The sequence below is a fragment of the Lissotriton helveticus genome, chromosome 3_2, assembly GCF_964261635.1.
Source record: "Lissotriton helveticus chromosome 3_2, aLisHel1.1, whole genome shotgun sequence".
In the NCBI taxonomy this organism is placed as follows: Eukaryota; Metazoa; Chordata; class Amphibia; order Caudata; family Salamandridae; genus Lissotriton; species Lissotriton helveticus.
Genome location: NC_136062.1, coordinates 82,185,821 through 82,201,232, shown reverse-complemented (window position 1 = coordinate 82,201,232; position 15,412 = coordinate 82,185,821).

Here is a 15,412-nt window from a genome sequence, read left to right as displayed (position 1 = left end):
ATGGCTGCATCCAAGAAAGCGCATGATTGGTTATGTTTCCACGCATAATGGCAGTAATATAGTTAAGGCCATGGATGATGGTGGCTATTTCAGAGTGCCGTGTTTGGCACACAGCATTAACATTATTGTTCAAGATTTCTTGAAAAAATAAAACACAGTCAGCAAGTTACTGACCACCTCCCTAAGAATCTGCACACATTTCAGCCATTCTTTTAAGGCCCGGAAGCAGCTGAGGATCATTCAACGTGACCGTAGAGTGCTAGTCAGAGGACTCATCCGGGAGGTGGCAACACGTTGGAACTCAACCTTCCACATGCTTGAGCGTCTGTTTGAGCAGTACTTGGTAATCAATGAGTATGTCTTTCACGCACGGGCTGCTTCTATGAAAGACATGAGGCTAGAGGTAGAGGAATGGGACCTAGTTAAAAGCCTCACAGACATGCTTCGTCCTTTTAAGGTTTTCACCTGTGAAGTCAGCAGGGAGGACTGTACTTTGGGCAAAGCTATCCCATTGTTGCGCATTCTAGAGCACCATCTGAAGGCGGTGTCTTCAATGTTCCGAGTAGAGGCTGAAAAACAAGACGCATATCGGCTGGCGGAGAGCTTATTAAGCCGCCTAGTTGACAATGCAAGGCTTAAAGCAATACATTCAGAACAACATTACATTTGTGCCACTATTCTGGATCCACTGTACAAAAAGGCACTGGCCAGCAATACATTCATTCCTTTTTCTGAAGCAGATGTTTCCAAGTACAAACATTGGCTAGCTCTGTCAGCCACTCAGTTCAAAAAAGAGCGGCAGGAAATTGAAGTACCACAAGTACTACTGAAGCAGCAGGCCATCCGGCCTCAAGGTCCACTTCTGTGGCCGAAGGCAGTCACTTTCCCTCAGAGCCGCTAACGACACCAGCAACTGTTTCATCACCTGCACCAGGCCCAGCCATAATGTTGTCGGAAGCGGATTGGATAACTCATCAAGGGTTTGCTTGTTCCAGTGTTGATGCAAAGGCAACAGATGGTACACAAAGTGGAGCACCCCTGGAGGACCTTGAGTGGATGGGGCAGGCCTATCTGGATGACCCAACAGAGGTCTTGTTTGATCAGAACCCATTGGTGATTTGGTATGGGAAAAGGCCTCAATGGCCACTGATCACCAAGCTGGCTATTAATTATTTGTCTTGCCCACTCGCAAGCGTGTCTTCTGAATGTGTTTTCAGTGCTGCTGGTGCCATTGTAACTTCAAAAAGGACCCGCCTCTCGCCCAAAAATGTGGAGAGGTTAACAATGATCAAGATGAATCAGCACTTCATACCACCAGATTACAAAATACCTGAATCCACGCAGGAAGAAGAGTACACCGTCTTAGGTGACAGAAGTTCTTCTCTGTTAGCTGACCTACTCCTGGTTCAATTCAAAGAGTTTGAGGACGAGCTCTACTTCCCTCACACCTAGGCTTGAAATACTTACTTTTTTTCCCGTCCTTATTCACTTTTATTTCTGTGTGACTTTCTTTGTTTTGCAACTTTCGGCACAACAAAACTCTAATCAGAGCAAATCCATCAGCAGCACTGTCTTCGTCTTATTTCCATATTGAAGGTGCCGCTGTCTGCATTCCTGAAGTCCACAAGTTCACAACTCAGTCATGCTCCTCTATCCTCCTCCTCCAGACTCCCCCTATCAATTTCCCTCAAGGCAGCTGGCCGGATTACACAGAATCAAGAAACTGACGCTTCGTAGACGAGTACCCTCAAAAGAAGTGGGACTGGAATGACAGACTATGCTGACTGTTACTTCTGAAATTGACACAAGAGGTTTCCCTGTGGCCCTCACTTAAGAATAAGATGCTGACAAAAAGTGGAACAGGTAATGAATAATGAGATGGCATGCAGTGGACAACACTGGCTGTCTGGCTCTGATGAAAGCAATTGCTGTTTTTTTGTTGTGCCCGAAATTAATCCTTGTGTTCTGTTAATATTTAATCTTTTACACACTAAATGTAACTCAAGTCTACTCTGTTTACCTTGTTCAATGCAAATTGTACTTTTACTGCAGGGGCCACTACGTTGCATTTTTTAATATGGAAAATGTCCTTGGACTCACTGTGTGTAGACTGTGACTGCATGAACAACATTGAGTTTGCCAATACCATGATGATGATGAGTCATGATGACCAAAGTTACATAATATCTTCACAGTCACTCACTGGGATAGATGGATCATCATTGTCGATTTACGGAAGAACTATGGCCATTTTGTGAGTGGCAAACAGGTAAACAAGTCAACAACCACAGCAGAACTACATGTCTGTCTAGTCGTGATATGGAGTGGTCGATCCAGTGTAGTGTTGTGCCAGAGTCCAGACAGCGGTTCATGTAAAATTGAGGCTATGTGGCTTGCTGTATAAAATTAGATCTGCTTTGTCTGTCTGTATCAAAGAGGTATGCTACATGGAGGTTGGTTCACTCAGTGGTGCCTGCCTTGACCGTCTGAATGTCCTTGGCCTGCTGTGTGCTAATTATTATCCTGGAGACTCAGAGTAGACACTTTAGAAATGATGCATGTATGTAATACTGTCGCCTCTGAAAGTGAAAGTGTTATTTTTTGCACTATGCACCGTATCTTATATTTTTTCCTCTGGGGTGTTTTAATATCCCTTTCTGTTTTTCCATCGACAATTACAGGCCATCACTTACCCTGTGCGATGGGAAAAACATTAACTCAGGCTTACCATAGCAATCCGCAATTCTGCATCCGCCAGCCAGGCAGTGGACAGTGTGGTCACCAAGATTGATTGACGGAGCACCCGATGGAATGGAGGAGTACCGCGAATAAGAGGAATGGCTGGATGCATGCAACTTCCCAATTTGACCAGGACAACTACAACATACAGTTACAGTATACACTTCACTTGTCCTTATCTTTTAAATGTTATTGTTGTGAACTTCTATGAGTGCGACTCTGTGCGTTTGCTCTCTGCTTCAAATTCATCCCTACAGCTATTTGATAAGTTTATTTGCTATTTTTAAAACTAATGTAATGTACTATTAAGTGTTTATTCTCTCTGAGGGCAGATAGGCAAGTGAAATTGCCTAATTACTGCAGCCCTGTACTGTCTAATTGTTTAGTACTAGTTAGTTAGTTGTAGTATAAGTGCTACTTTTCAGTAACCGGAGCATCCATTTAGCAAACAACTTCATGCATGCACTTCCTTTATGTCCCTTAAAAGATTTATGGATATGTTCGTATCCAAAGATTTGTTTTTCTTCATTTGTTGTTTGCCCATGCTGTGTTTTTTTTTTCTCTCTCCAAAAAACTTTCCCAAAAACCCCCATTCCCATCCATTTTCTCAAACCCTAACCCTCTTCCCCCGGGCTGTGTGGTTTTCATTGAGGTGTGACTAAATGACACCAATAATTCCACACGCTTGCTGGGGAGGATAAGGTCAAGAGCAACAGAAAATCAATTTCAAGGCAGGTCAAGGAATCCGAGGATATATTCTTATTCTGCTTGACACACACCCATGAGTATTTGCAAATCAATTCAGAATTTGATGTCCGCCATTGAGTGGATCCATCAACAACAACATCCTCCTACACGTGACGAAAGCTTACGCTGCTGTGTCCTTCAGTACTAGTTCTTGTAGTAGCCATAATCCACGCAACTAGTAGTTAACTTTTGATTGAATACTTTAGCATTGCTGTTAGATATCAAGGAAGAAAAAGAAGAGTTTTTCGAGCAGTCTGCTCCTTGGCAAGGAATAACGGTTTACTAGATGTTTGGGATGCTCTCAAACCAGGAGAAAAGGGATACACGTACTATTCTGCGCCGCATAGAGTGAGTGCGATATTAGATTTTTTTCTGGTTAGTAGTAACTGTATTTCAGGCACACAGATTGAAAGGTTGCCAAGATTATTGGAGGACCATAATCCTTTGATTATAAATCTAACAGTGTCATCAGGGTCAAGGGGGGATACAGTATGGACTTTTGAGAGAGCACTCCTAGAAGATGAGGTATATATTCAACATATGAAGCGGTGGATTGAGGAATATCTGGCAATAAATAGGGGTACAGCAGCTGAAGGTATGGTCTGGGATAGCTTCAAGGCTGGAGTAAGGGGGGAGACCCTAAGTTACAGTGTAAATAAAAGGAAGCAGGAGCAACAGAGAAATTAAGCGCTAAAAAGGGAGATACTATTAGCCGAGGAGGAAGTGAGTGAGTGTGCAGCAAATCAAGCAAATACACCGAATGGTATTGGTAATGTACTGGAACTTGCTATGATTAAATTAGCTAAGCTAAGAATGGAGGCAGAGGAATATATAGCATCTAAGGCAGCAAAAACATATGTGGCAAATAGGGAGAAATGCTATGAGTTGAGTGAACAAGCAGGACGAATGTTAGCCGTTAGAGCAAGGCAAAAAGCAGCGCTAGGGGAGATAACTGCAATTAAGGATAGGTCTGGGAAGGTGGTAACGGGTACACAACAGATTAGAGAAGTCTTTAGACAATGCTATACGAATCTATATGAAGAACAACAAGGGAAAGATATAGGGGAAATAACAGCATACCTGAATGACTCCCCAAGGGTAGAGTTGGAAGAAAAAGAAAGACGGAGATTAGATAATCTATTAGACCTGCAGGAGATTGAAACAGCTCTTATGAGTCTTCCTTCCGGCAAAGCAGCTGGACCAGATAAGATACCGTTAGAGTTTTATAAGGTTTTTTGGAAAGTACTAGGGAAGGATATGGTCTGCGCTATGCAACAGGCGCAGATGGGTGTATCGATACCAAACTCATGGTCCGGTGCAGAAATTGTGGTCATTCTAAAGAAAGGAAAGTCACCTACGGACCCTGGTTCTTACAGACCAATAACACTCATGAACACCGACACAAAGATTTATTCAAAAACATTAGCAGTAAGATTTGCGAGTGTTATAACACCACTAGTCACCATCAGTCAGCACGGATTTATACCAGGGCGGGGAACCACTCATCACACACGGAAACTAATAACTCTATTTGATAGAATGGAAGTCCCAGGGGAACCAATCGCGGTATTGCTATTAGACGCCGAGAAGGCATTTGACTGGGTCACCTGGGACTATATGTGGAGTGTCTTAATCAGGGCAGGATTTGGGGAGGGTTTTGTCACCGCGATAAAGACATTATACAGGGTCCCGGTGGCTGCAATAAGAAAAAATTCAGGAATAACTAAACCGGTGCAAATTAATAGGGGTACCAGACAGGGATGTCCGTGCTCCCCCCTGCTTTTTGCCATGTACCTGGATCCATTGATTCGCAGAATGGAAAGGAATGAGAATATAGCTCCAGTTAAAACACATAGGGGGGACTGCAAAATACTTGAATATGCCGATGACGTGGCTGTTGTAACATCAGAACCCACAGAGGCTATTAGATACGTGGAAATGGAGGCTAAGAAATTTGGGAAAGTATCAGGGTACTCCCTAAATACTAATAAAACTCAGATAATTAAAAACGATAAGGCAGTATGTCAGGATCAACGGGTGGTGCAGTCAGAAACATATCTTGGTATAATAATTACTGCCGAATTGGAGAAGATAGTAGGACTGAATATAGGTCCTATTATAACGAAAGTTGGTAGAGACTTAGATAGGCTTCACAATCTCCATCTCACGATAGTTGGCAGGGTTAATATTATTAAGATGCTAGTCTTACCAACATTTTTATATATTTTTAGGACAATTCCGCTTTGGTTTGATAATTCTTGGTTTAAAAAATTAGAAGGTATGATCAATAGATTTATTTGGTCTAAAGGAAAAACCAGGAGAGCAGCAAGATTCATGGCATTACCAAGAGAGCGAGGAGGGTGGGCATTACCGGATTTGAAATCTTACTATTGGGCTGCCGCTTTACAATATATGGTTGGCCTGATAGGTGGAGCGGAGACGGAGGGGGATGATGAATTAGGATCGTTAGCAATATATGGCCTTTTGATGGGGGAAGAGGTAAATAATATACTTTTAAGACACTTTGATACAGCTTACTTTAAGAGGACCCGATTTAAGACTATTATGGCAGCTCATAATATCTGGAAGGCCTTTACTAAAAAATACGGTTTGGGGAAAATTAACAGATATACAAGAATAAGAAACAATCCAGTATTCCCAGATGATATTTTTTCCGATGCAATCTTCATGGAATGGTCGAAGAAGGGAATTAGGAGGGTGGGAGATCTGATGGACCCACAGGGGATGAAGCAGTTTGTAGAAATCCAGGTGAAATATGGTTTAGAAATAAGACATTTTTTTAAGTACCTTCAAGGAAGAAGCTTTCTGGCAAATAAAAGGGGGGGCCGGAGTGGACTTGAGAAAAACCTTATACTAGAGGTGATACAAGATGGTGTAACGTGTACCATTAAAAGGTTTTATGCTGAACTAATTAAAACAAGACAAGATGATATGGATAAATGGGGGGAAAGTTGGTCGAGCAAGCTGGAGTTAGAAGTGGAATGTTTTAAATTATCATCAGAGCTGGGTCAGAATATCTTGTGTTCTGCAGCATTACAGGCACAGCATTATAAGACATTATATCGTCTCTATTATACCCCGGCAAAACTTGCTCAATGGGGGGCGGTTACTGGAATTAATTGTCCAAGATGTGGAAGTCCTCGGGCTGATATAATACATATATTTGCTACCTGTCCACATCTATCGACGATAATGAAAGAAATAAAGAATTTTGTACAAGGAGCGTTAAAAATAACAGTTAACTTAACCCCTTCGATAGTGTTATTGGGGGTGAATTCGGACAGCACTCAGGGAGAAGGATGTTATTTTATCTTTGTAGCAATGGCTGTACTGAGATTATGTATCGCTTCAGCGTGGCTCGACCAGGCACCACCAATATTTCAACAGTGGTTAGCCAGGATCTTAGGCATCTATAGTTTGGAGAAAGCGATATATGCCAGAAAAGGGAAAAAGGGGAGGAAACTGGGATTGAAAATATGGGAGCCAATATCTAATTGGAAGGAAGAAACATAATTTATTATGATGTATAGGGGATGGATTGTATATTGCGATATGAAACAGGGGTCCTTAAGTTTATAGCTGGAAATGGTGTCTTTATTTTTTTTGTTTGTTTTATTGAATGTATACTGATATTATCATACTTTGTATATAATGTATATGTTTCTCTGTTGGAATTAACAGTGGATTTGTGGTGTTGTCTAGAAAATATGACTGATTGTATATAGCAATGTGTTCCTCACCCCCGGTTAAGGGGGAACAAAAAAATGTGTTAAAACATCAATAAAAATGATTAAAAAAAAGAATACTTTAGCATTGCTTAGGCTACAATTTATGGCACTGTTCTTGTGTACTGTACTATGTACTACCGTACTGTTCTAATGCTCCTCAGGCCACTCAATGTCTCATTTCCTTTTTTTTAATATGCTGTTACTGCCAGTGTGTTCAACTACTACTACCACCACAACGACGCCATTTCATCCGTACTGGATTCCATAGCCAACCTAAATCGCCATTTGCCATGCAGCCAGCCCTGTGCCTAGCCCTATTCTCAAACAGGAATCACAGGTAAGATAAGCATTTTGGGGGAGGAAGAATAATGGAGTAGGAGGAGAGGAGAGACTGACGGTAGTACTTGTAAAGTAGTAGGACAATTGAATTCACTAACTCTGTCAGTGGCACTTTTGTACAAATTTGGGTGATTACTTAGACAATTTGAATCAACCAGCCAGTTAAGTTTCAGGAAAACAAACGTACCGTTAACCCCCCATGCCTCCCCCACACAACAGTAAAAACGCGCATGCTATGTTTAAGTGGAAAGTAAATAATTATTTCGACCTTAATAAAAATAAACTATCCCACAAGACCCGACCCTCCCCCCTCCCTAACCCCAACCAATGTCAATGAAAAGTCCCCAAAAGTTCACAAACCCCAACGCCCAATTCCCACCCCCCCACCAAAAGCGTTTAAAAAAGGGGCAAGGGACAGTTTCTCTCTACTTTGGCAGGCGGTGTCCTGTGGCCAGGTGGTCACGCAGCTCTCTCCGGAGGGCCTTGAACAGGGCTTTCTGCCTCTCCACCTCCTGCTCAAGGTACACCACTCGCAGGGTTAGTCGGTGCACACGAGCCTTGCAGGTACTGTGGGGGGCAGCTGTTGGTTTCACTGCTCGGCGGCGGCGGGTGGCTGCCGGACCACGGCACCGTACCGCTGGAGGATTGCGTTGGCTGTATTACCCAGGGGCAGCGGAGGAGGATGCAGCTGTTGTTGTTGATGTTAACTGAGAGTCATCCTCCTCCTCCTGAGCCACGAGCCACCAATATTCAGCAACAATTGCCTCCAGCTGACTGGCCCGGATAGCCAACTCCTTCCTTGATAGTTGAGAAGGAGTATCTATATGAAGAAAGAAAGAAAATACCGTAACCAATACTCTTTAAGATTAACACAAAATAATTCAACAGAAAGTTGTGTCACAGTAGCACTAGCAACTTGCAAGCACAGTACATAACATTTGTGGCATGTATCTATCTAACCTCTCACTTCGTCGGCCTCTGCTCTAACATTAGTGGGAGTTTCAGGAATTCTACTAGCACTATATGGACTCACTACATTAGACTCAGACAGTACACCAGTCTTCTTCTCTCTTGTTTAGCGAAATTAGTACGTAAACTTGTGGAAGCCGGCATAATGCCAGCGCAGTCAGCTTGCACCCAAGAAAAACAGACGCAAGCCATGATGCCGCAGACTCGCGTTACTGTTACCAGTCCTGTACATGCAGGTGGGGAAGCTCTTACTTTTCTATTACGGGTGGCACTGGCCATACTCTGTTACAACGGCTACTGCTCAATTAATTTAACTTTCACCCTGCCCTGCCCCTGACTACTACAAAAGAAAAATGAAGAAGATAATATGATCATCTATCCCTTCACAAGATATTTGCTTATATAAGGGATGACTTTAGGTGCTTTGTTTTTATTGATTGAGTGAACACCGGTAGGCCACACATGAATGACACAGGTGAAAAAAAATTATTAACATAGGTAGTGAGTGGTACCCGTAATCGCCGGAGAAAGGCACTTGTGACTTGACTTGATAATGTGAACTATACAATATAGATACACAATATATGCTGTGCTTGCAAACTACTGTTAGTCAAGGGAGTATTCTGAAAAATTACAACTTCTACTTTCCTCAGCTTTGCTACTCTGGCACGGACGTGCAGTGTTGCATGCTCTTCAAAGTAACACTCTTCATCCAGTGACCATCTACTCTGTCTACTCTACATACACCTATATTATCTATGAGGAAGATACCGTCCAGGCATCCATCCATTCAAAGTAAATGTCAATCATTCTTCTTAATGTCTCAACTGGACAAACCGTACTTTTTCTCACTGAAAAATACCCTGTTTATTTTATTTTGTAAAGCGCCACCCATGCATGCGTGCTTGACTTGCATTTGAATTTGACCCAAAGGATATATTGCGCACACATACAGTTTCGGTTTCACCCACCCAGGCAGTCCTCTTTTCTTTCTCCTTCCACCCATCCTTGCTTCAGCCTTCAACCAGCCACGCATCAGATTCCCAGCCACCTGTGCCTACATTCAAAAACACGTATCATTCTTTGCCAGTCATTAATTTAACTTCGCTCGTCCTTCACAGCTAAGTTGAAGTCAAATTTAGAGGAGGCCATTGGTTACTCGTCAACTCCTGCCGCTAATGCTATTGCTAATGCAAAGTCAAGGGTGACTCTCTTCTACCTGGTTGACAAAAACGTAGGTCTAAATTTGTAAGTCTTCTTAACAGTAAAGTGTATTTGTACTGTACAACATATACACCCCTGCAGCGAGCCTACTCTGTAATCTCAATTGGTAAGGTATATAATAGCTTAACACTGCCCGCCACTACCGAGGCATCCCCCATAGCAGTTCCTGCTGGCACCGCATCCGCCCCTGGAGTGACCACCTCCACGCTGGCCCCGGCACTGGTGGTGGGCTGTGCCGATGGTGTTCCGCCTAGAAAATACATTTCATATTTTTAGATGCCATATACACCACTCCCTATTTTGTCTAGGAATCGAAAAATTTTTTACTACATAAACAAATTTAATTATTTGTGACTCTCTAGTCTAAACTAAAAATTCCCCTTTCGGAAGGGGAGGGTGTTTTTATTTGCTTAGCCATAACATGCTACACGTTTTGGCACAACTGATGAATGCTTGCTTTTTAACGGGCACCTTTTTTCTCATAACAGACACTCAGACAGAAGATTCCCTTCTACGAACAAGAGCAATATGTTACTCATCCTCATCACCACCAGTACTTTAAGTTCCAACCAGGTGAGGGGTCTCCCACAATAAATGTGTAAATGAGCCACTGTTCAGTTTTCATGAGTTTACCGTTTTTCTTCTAGTATGAAGTTGATTTTAACCCCTTCACTGCGGGGCTGTTTCCCCCCGCTGTGCTGGGGGCGGGCGCGCACAGCATTCCGGTGCTCATGACGAGGTCAGCTCGTCATGAGCCACGGCGCTCCGGTGCTCATGACAAGCTGAGCTCGTCATGACCACGCCCGTTCCAATAGAACGCTCAACACAGCAGGGGAATCAGCCCAGCATGCGAGCGTTCCATTTAACGGGCGCGGTCATGACAAGCTCAGCTCCTCATGAGCACCGGAGCACCGTGGCTCATGCAGAGCTAGTTGTTTTACTTTTAATAAAGCTTTAAAACTTACACAGACTCTGTGGTTTTTGGTCATGAGTGAGTGAGCGAAAGGCTTTGCCATTTGCAAGCATGATTCCGTAACTGTGAGGGGTCGGGACTCTGCCTCCGTAGTCTTATATTCTGGGTTGTATAATCATTGGGGATCATCGCTGCATTCGGGAGCTAAATAATGACTCTGACACACTAACTAGTCAGTAAGGAGATTGGGAGTTCAACTTCTGTTATGACTGAGGTATGTGGAAAGTCTAACAGCGCCTATTATCCCCAATGCCCTATTTCTTGTCCATAGTTCTGTATGTGCAGAATAGTCCATGTAACAGTGGTAGTATGGCCTCCTATCCAATCAAAAAGTAAACTAGTATCTTATTCTTGGTGACCATTGACATTTTATTGTTGGGAATTGTCTCCCTCTGTCTTAACATCTCGTTTGAGGGAGATAGGGGTAGATGGCGTGGCCCTGAGCTTACTGGCCTCTTTCTTGAATCAGAGGGAGCAAAGGGTTAAGCTGGGAGACTTTATATCTCCTCCCACTCCTGTGCAATGTGGGGTTCCTCAGGGGTCGACATTAAGTCCGACCCTGTTCAACATCTATGTGGCCCCACTTGCCAGGTTGGTGAGATCGTATGGGATGGAGATATTCTCCTATGCTGATGACACACAGATCTTGGTGTCCCTCCCTCGCTCGGTGCATGCTCCCATTCATAAGTTGTATGGAGGCGGTTGCTGAGTGGATGATTAACAACTCACTCAAACTGAATGGGGAGAAGAACGAAGTTCTGGTCTTTGGTGGCAATGTCAACAGCTGGATGGCCGAATGGTGGCCTTCTTCGTTGGGAACTTGCCCTACTCCTACAGATTCTGCTAAGAACCTGGGAGTAATTATGGACCTTGATCTCTCAACGGCACAGCAGGTCAATAGAACAGTAGCTACCTGTTGGGGCATTATTAAAATTCTTCGTAAAATCAAGCACTACTTGTCCCTGCAGGCTCGTAAGCAGGTCGTCGTTGCATTAGTGGCTTCGCAACTTGATTACTGTAATGCTCTTTACGCTGGGGCCAACAAAGGTCTTTTGCAGCGCCTCCAGACAGTACATAACATGGCTGCCAAATTTGTACTGGATGCTCCTAGACTATCTTCCGCCACGGCGGCCAGGACAACCTTACACTGGCTCCCTATTGAGTCTAGGATTGCCTTTAAGACTCTCTGTATGACTTATGGGGCGCTTACTGGTAAGGGGGCCGAGGGAGTAGCGAAGCTGCTGCACCCATACGCTCCGGAGAGAGTTCTCCGATCCTCAGCCATGAGCCTGTTGGTGACTCCCCGCGTTTGCAAAACCAAATGGGGTGGGAGGGCGTTTTCAACAGTAGCCCCCAAACTGTGGAATAGCCTGCCGCTTGGAATTAAAACCCAGCCATCAGTCCAGAACTTTCGGAAGGCCCTAAAAACGTGGCTATTCGCCAAGGCGTATCCGTAGTGCTTGCTATCTGGTTATTTTGATCTTTTTCTTTAGGCGCCATGATGCCTCCGGGCTTAGTTGCGCATTACAAGACCTGTTTCATTCATTCATTCATTCATTCAAAGCATAAACATAAAGAAGACCTCAATAGACATTATGGACAACCCAGAGGACTGAACTCAGTGCCTAGAGCTATTGCTGAATAGGAGTTTTGTTTAACACTTTATGCCAACTGGGCAAGCTTAGCTAGCTACATAGACAGACTAATAATAATAAATAGTAGTAGCACAGAGAGTCATAGTAGAGGCAGGATAAGGATTTAGAAACAGTCTACAAGAAGATCAAAGACGATATAGGAAAAAATAGAATTATGATGAACGTTTGGAATAAATAGGTGCTGTAAAAGTTAGGGAAGTATAATTATTAATATTAACAGGAAAACTTACTGGGGCCAGCAGAAGAGCCCTCGGCCTACCGCTCCTAGCCTTTCTGCTCCGCCAGCACCGCCACCGCCACCTCTGTCCTCTTGCCCCTGGGAGGAGCTGATGTACATGAAAGAGAGACACAAACATGGATGATTGTTGTCAACGAAATCAAACATTTCAAAAAAACAATAACAAATTATTTAACAACAATTGCACTAAATGTATTGACCTATCTGATGTGGTCAACTAGGATATTAGTATTGCTTTATTCGCGGACCGTCTACTTGGAAAGTTATGAAACTCACTAAACCAACTACAAAAAGGTACTACTAGGACTGGCATCACTCAGCAGCACGCGAAGTGACAGACACAGTTCGTCATGATTGCAGACCACTAAAAAATGTCCTACTAAATGACAAGTCATAATATACTCAACCTATCAATCCACCACCACTATCTCTTCTTAGTGGCAGGAGTACAAAGGAAGGACTGGACTTGAGTCTCTAGTCTCTAGCATTACGCAGATCTGTAAAGTACACTCATAACCACTCAGGGAAAATGAGCACAAAATTGAAAAGAAGTAAGCATAGTAGCACCGCCACTCAGCAGGCGAGCACCTGCAATCACAGAAGCTTTTGAAAAATAATTTACCTGCAATGTAATCTGCAGCATTCTTGGCTTCGGAAATAACATATATTTGCAATATAACACAGAGCAGAAGAAAACAAAGTAGTTATTAAAAGGCTACTAGTACTCACCAAGCCCAGGGATCTCGACTCCAAGCAGGTCGAGCAGGTCTTGTTCCCGGTCCAGTATGTCGGACCACCGGTGCGTCACCTGGTTGTAGGTGCGCCGGACCCCTGACTCCCGATACATGGCCCGGCACACCTTACCCCACAACTGGCGACGCTCCCGGAGGCCGTACCCGGTACCGGGCCTGCCGCCTGCTGCGACGGTCTTCGAGAGGTGGCGCTGCTCAAAGAAGACCAGTGCGGCCACCTCCACCACGCTTAAGATCTCCCTGGGACTTACAGACTCCCCCCATAAGCGCCCGCAAGGGAGCCGGCTGCGGGGTGTGGGAGCGGGACTCTTCCCCTTGGACTTGCCGGCTCCCTTTGCCATGGTCCTGGGTTAAAGAAAAGAAAAAGAGGAAAGAATAGGGAAAAAAAAGTAAATAAAAGACACGAGAGAGTGAAAAGAAAAAGTAGTTATTAAAGTAACGAAAAGTAGAAAAAAACACAAACTATAGATGTACAAAAATAAAGAGATAGATAATGAGTAAAAAAGATTTCAAAAAAGCAAAGGATTACAAAGATTGAAGCTGGATAGAAAAGGCATTCCCAGAACCATAGCAATGAATGAAAAACAAGATGGCGGCCCATTGCAACCACGTGGGTAAGTTTGCGCGATATTTTGCTCGCGAGCACGCAAAAAAGGACGCGAACACGCAATTGCGGCCCCGAACAGGAAAAGCGCAACGCGAGCATGCAACTAGCGACTGGAAACAGAAATACGCAACGCGAACAGTGAAAACAAGATGGCCGCGCCCATATACGACCGCATGGGTACATTCGCGATAGCCGCGGTGAAAAAATCCTGCGAACACGCAAAAATAAAAAAATCCGCAATCTCGTGAAAATTCGCAAAATTCGCTCATACTTACTGACAGCCAAATGTGAGTGGCAGCCCCCCTCATACACCTGTCTCTCATACAGGTGTGCTAGTCCTGCCCATTGTTTGCCACCAGGGTGTGTTGCTGGTTATGGACGGGTACAGTCAGACACACTCACAGTGCAGCTTTTCATGTCCTGACTCAGCACTTCTCCCTGCACACTGGCCCCTGTTGCTCTGCTGTGTTGGGCTCTCCCCTGTGCAGCCTCTCATGAACTTGCTGTGCCACCTGCCATGGACACTGGCCCTGTTGTTCTGCTGTGTTGGGCTCTCCCCTGTGCCATGGACACTGGCCCTGTTGCTCTGCTGTGTTGGACTCTCCCCTGTGCAGCCTCTCGTGTACTTGCTGTGCTACCTGCCATGGACACTGGCCCTGTTGGTCTGCTGTGTTGTGCTCTCCCCTGTGCCATGGACACTGGCCCTGTTGCTCTGCTGTGTTGGACTCTCCCCTGTGCAGCCTCTCATGTACTTGCTGTGCCACCTGCCATGGACACTGGCCCTGTTGCTCTGCTGTGTTGGAGTCTCCCCTGTGCAGCCTCTCATGTACTTGCTGTGCCACCTGCCATGGACACTGGCCCTGTTGTTCTGCTGTGTTGTGCTCTCCCCTGTGCCATGCACACTGGCCCTGTTGCTCTGCTGTGTTGGGCTCTCGCCCTGTGCAGCCTCTCATGTACTTGCTGTGCCACCTGCCATGGACACTGGCCCTATTGCTCTGATGTGTTGGACTCTCCCCTGTGCTATGCCCACTGGCCTTCCTGTTTGTAGGTTGCCTGTGCAGATTATCTTGCATATGATCAGCAAGTTGTGCCTTGCTCTTGTCTACTGTTGTTCTACTGTCACATATGTGCAATATGTGAATCAAGACAGTTACTCCTGGTGTGTGTGTTTGTCAGTGTCCTTGCTGATGATGTAGGTGTAGTATTCCTGTATATGTGCCCAGCTGTGTATGTGTATGGTCATCTTGGGTTGGCCCTTAGTCCTGGTCCCCTGGCCTACATGAGATGTGTGCTCTTGGGTGGTCAAGAGGTGTGCAGTGTGAAGGGTGTGACTTTGTAGTCGGTGTGGATGTGTGTGTGTGCCCCTGGATTGTGATAGACACACATGTGTCATCCAGGACTTGTGTGACTGTTGTTTGGA